Raw genomic sequence first — 5,221 nt, 5'->3', positions numbered from 1 at the left:
AGCACAGAGCAATTGCACACAGCTGACACCCAGCTAACCCTCCGTGTGGTTATTTCCCAGATTTTGTTTGATCAATTTTGCTTTGTTTGCAACATGGTCTCACTTTGTAGTTCAAGCTGTCCTCAAATTCCTGAGTTATCCTCCTGCCTCAGTGCTGAGATTATAGATGTGAGCCTTCCCTCGCCCTTGTTTCATTTTTTTTCTTTATTATCATCATTTTTTTTACTTTATTATTCTATTTTACACATAATGGGCTTTCCCCTGCATATATGTCAGTGTACTATGTGGGTTCCTGATGCATGAGGTCAGAAGAGGACATCAGATACCCAAGATTTGGATTTCCAGATGGTTGTGAGCTGCCATGCAGGTTCTGGGTATCAAACTCAGGACTTCTGCAAGAGCAGCCAGTGGTCTTAACTGCTGAGCCACCTCTCCAGCCCCCACTCCATATCTCATCTTTCATTGAAGTTGTCACAGCCGGGCGGTGGTGGCGCACGCCTTTAATCCCAGCACTTGGGAGGCAGAGGCAGGCAGATTTCTGAGTTCGAGGCCAGCCTGGTCTATAGAGTGAGTTCCAGGATGGCCAGGGCTACACAGAGAACCCTGTCTCGAAAAACCAAAGGAAAAAAAATATGAAGTTGTCACACTATTACAGAAAAGGACAGAACTAGATTTTTTTTCCTCTGTGGATTGTGTATAAATAAATAAATAAATAAATAAATAAATAAATACTAAATAAATTCTTCTTCCTTCTTCAGTATTTTTATCAGGGTCTCACTATGTAGCCCTAGCTGGCTTAGACCTCACTGTGTAGACCAGGCTAGCCTTGAATTCATCCTGAGCCTCCCACCTCTGCCTCTCAAGCACCAAGATTACAGCCATGTGAATGTATCCACTTCCCTCATCATTCTTTGTTTTCCAGTTTTCCTTCAGTATGGCGGCTGGGAATGGACCATGGACCTTGGGACTTGGGTAATACTTCAGAATCCTTGTGGATGGACAGACGCTCCACTGTGCTAGACCTCAGCTTCCACTTCAATTGCAAGGGTCCCCTACTTTATCTGGTTGTAAGGACTCAAGGACACGGTGATGGAAGTGCTTAGCAGGGTTCCCAACACAGCGAGGGTTCTCTGACTCCTCATCTGCTCGATGTACACACCCTAGGGAGCTCTCATCAGGAACCTAACTGTCTTGGCTGGTGATATAACACAGCTCCTGCTAAACTAAACTAAATTCAGTAAGTATTTGCTTGGTGAGTGTGTCCACTTGCTAATTCCTCTGTCCACCAGGCCCTTCACTGTGGCCTAGCCCCTGACTGACCCTTCAGTCTCTCCTACCCCATTGTCTCTAGCCACACTAGCCCCATCCAAGTTCCCCTCTGACATAGTGCCTTGCTTGTTACTGTTTTCTTTTGCTGAGGCACTTCCATGATGCCACCCCAACCCATAACCTCTCTGTTATAAGTGTGCTTTGTCAGAGGCATAGGTGGACATGTGTGTGTCTTTCCACAATGTCAGAATTTATTGACTAACAGTAAATTTGCCAGCTATGTTGATAGGTTTGACTGCCATTTACCAGGCCATCCCAATTTTCCTTGCTATCTGTCAACCATAGATTCTTTTATTCTGATCTTAATTACTAATATTAATTCTCAGAAAACATATTCCATGTCATACACGGGTTACAGAATGGCTACAAAGGGGTTAAACTGGGATGCAGAGTTCAAAGAGATCTCTCTGGAGGCAAAGGAGTGAGCAGATGTTATTGAAGGTGACTAGGCAAGACAGCAGAGGATCTGGGAGGAGCACTGGTGGAGACGTGCAGAGCTCCAGCACACTTGAGAAGAAGCACACGACCACCATGGGTGGCTGAACTTTCAAATATTAGAAAGTTGTGTAGATGGACAGGAGGAAATCAGTTCTAGTGGAATCAAACAACAGGGACCACTGTGTTCAACTGAAGCCCAGGGACAGTTGGGACTCTCTGCCTGTTGGCCCCTATACACACACACACACACACACACACACACACACACACACACACCAGGTAGTCAGATAACAGGTAGGTGGGAGGGTGTTAGATGTCCTTTTCTTTATGGGTGCTGCATCTGTCATCTTCGGTATATTCAGTAAGTCCTCAGGCCTGGTTTGTCTGATATGGTTTTGATACACCCACATGCCCATATGTTCTCAGTCTACTCTGTAAGGTTTTAGGTGACACCTCTTTCTTTGGAGGAATGCGTTCCCAGTCTGAGCATCCTGGCTGGTGCTTCACAGTGAGGAGGTCTGTTCCTTAGGTATGGTGCCTCACAGCAGTGGGGTCTGAGCCTCGTGCCTGGGGCTACACAGTGGTGGTGTCTGTGTCAATAGCCAAGATTCAGAGTTCTCTTTCCTTTGATACTGTCAAGTGCAGCCAAATGCTACTTGTAAAATGGAGTCTCCCAGGCCAAGCTGCAGCCTGAAGAAGCTGCAGCCTGAACCTGTTCACGGCTTTGAGCATCATGCAGCCTCATCTCCACACTTTCCCTTTGCCTAGTTTATTTCTAGTTATCCTAAGATCTCAGCTTAAATGTCACTTTCTCAAGAAGCCTTACTCCACCCCTAGATTTAATTTAGGACCCTCTACGCAATCTCACTGGACCGTGAGATTTTGAGCATTATCACAATTAGGAAATGGCACATGAATAAATGTCAACCACATGATGCTCATGGCTGGACGCCCACCGAGCTGAGCACTGTCTTGTCTCACACAGCACTGGGCCTCTTCGTCCTAGCACAGTGTCAGTACTCACTGGCATTATTGTTAACACCAACACCCACTTCACAGAGGGTTGATCCACCCATTCCCACTTTGGCCCCTACATTCCATCGTCCCCCCCCTTCCAGTGGAAGGAAGTAAAAGAGAGTAAAAGGATAGGAGAGGAAAAGGAAGAGAAGGAGAGAGAGAGAGAGAGAGGGAGAGAGAGCGAGTGCCCTGGATCCTGGGGCTGAGGATATAGCCCAGCTCATTTGTTAGACTACTTCTCTAGCATGCAAAAGCCTTGGGCTCAGTCCCCAGCACTCTGAAAAACAGGCATACCTGTAATCTCTGGGGATGAAGGCAAGATCAGAAGTTCAAGGTTATCCTCAGCTATATATCAAGTTTGAGGCCATCTTGGGCTACATGAGACCCTATTGCAACACAAAACAACCAGCTGGGTCCTTAACTCCCTTCAGGATGTTTAGATTGTGGTCATGCTCAGCCAATTAATAGACCTTCCTGGAGCCCACTCTGAGGTCCTTGACCCATGAGAAGAAGACCCTGGAATCCATGTCTTAGATGGCTTCTGTCCTGGTGAGAATACCAGATACATGAGGGGGAAAAGACCTTGTCCGAAACAGGGAGACCTAAACCTGCTGAGGGCTGACCTGGTAGCTTGCTCCGTGTGTGTGTGTGTGTGTGTGTGTGTGTGTGTGTGTGTGTGTGTGTGTTTGTATGCATGTGCACCCAAGGGGGAGAGTAAACACCATTGGATAAGAAAAGCATTATAATCACAGAATTTAACAGAATAAATTTAGGATTGAGTTTGTAGTAAAGATTTGCTCCCAGAGGCCTGCAATTTGTTGTTCTGGACCTACACTCTTTTGGGGTCATTTAAGATGTTTCAAGTCAAGCCACAGAGCCATCTGTTGCCTGGTGAAAATCTAGGCAGGGGGAATTGGAGACATGCCCCCACCTGGTGTCTCCATCTGGCTGCATGACCTCGGGAGGATCCCACCCCCTTTCCTGGCCTTAATGTCCTCATCTGCCCAATGGGAATCATATTTCTGCATTATCCAGGGACGTGGGAGGATGAAGCAAGGGCACAGGAGAATCATATGAATGAGAGGGATTATGTTCTGAGTCATGGGAGGAGAAGAAGGGAGGCCTCTCTCCCACCTGCCAAACCCACAAAGGAAGCAAAGGGAGGAGCTGGGGACCACCCACATTCATCCACCCACAGGCCAACAACCCACATTCAGGGCAAGAGCAGGGGTGTGGGCACCTGGACTGGTCATGGACCCGAGCTGGTGAGGCAGCCACCCAAGCTGTCTGGACCATTCGGATGCTGATGCAGAGTTCTGCTGTGCTCTCCACCCCTGATGCAGCTGCAGCTGGTCACCTCTTCAAGGGTTAGGCATCAACCTCCCACCCCACCAATACACCCATCAGAGTCCAGATGACTGCTTGCCCCCCTCAGCCTATCATCCCACCAGAGTCAGGAGGTCTCTCCCAGGTTGACTCCATCATGTCCATGGTTGCTCAAAACCCTCCATAGTTTCTCACCCATCATTCCCTTCATCAAAAGTGCCTGGTAGGATGTGCCTTTTCCTGTTCCCAACCTTAACATCTCAGCACAGGGTTGGGAGCCTCATGAAGAAGCTGCCTTGGTCACAGTTCTGGTTTGTCACCTCGCTCATTCATCAGAATCATTGCTGAACGCCTACTCTGAGCCGTACACTGATCTGGGACTTATCAGTGGTTCATAGCTTCACAAAGTCTCCTTCACGGCTCAGGGAGAGTGACAGGTGACACCTAAGCAAAGTAGAGCACACAGGACAAAGGAGAAGAGAAAGCTGTCCAGGAGTACTGGGAAGAACGTGATGTCTCCCCCAACTTCTCCGTATCCTAGACTGGCCTTGAATTCTTCACGACCCTCCTGCCTCAACCTCCAGGATGTTGGGACTATATGAACCATCTTCAAAACCAAAACAAAACCTCTTAATTTCTCTGTTACTGTGGTGGCAGACGAGTTGTCTAGGGTAGGCTAGGGAGTGAGTGACAGTCATGGAGGGTTTTAAAGCATGAAGGAATCAGGGAGACAGAAGTTCATTATGGCTGTGATCTCAGCCAGAGGCACAGATGGCAGCTTCATCTGCCTGCTGCTAAGGGGACTTCATCTGTAAGCTAGACATGAATGCACTGACCCCCCCACCCTTCACCTCAATCAAAAGGACGGGCCCCCAAGTCCCAAGCTGATGGCCTTAGCTAGGAAAGCAGGTTCATCATCAGAAAGGCTGCAGTAGCCTGAGGATCATACTTCCCAAGGAGAGTTGTGGATGCTATCATTGAACATACAGAGACTCCAAGGGATGGGCAGAACACTATTGCTATTGGCTGCAGTCCACAAACACCAAGACCAAAGAGCCATACTCCTAAATTGATGTGGTTCAAACTGGAGGTAGACTCAAGTGTGGCCAAA

This window comes from Grammomys surdaster, unplaced genomic scaffold (assembly GCF_004785775.1).
Source record: "Grammomys surdaster isolate TR1022 unplaced genomic scaffold, NIH_TR_1.0 251, whole genome shotgun sequence".
Taxonomy (NCBI): Eukaryota; Metazoa; Chordata; class Mammalia; order Rodentia; family Muridae; genus Grammomys; species Grammomys surdaster.
The sequence above is the reverse complement of the archived record's forward strand: the minus strand, read 5'-3'. Positions refer to the sequence as shown.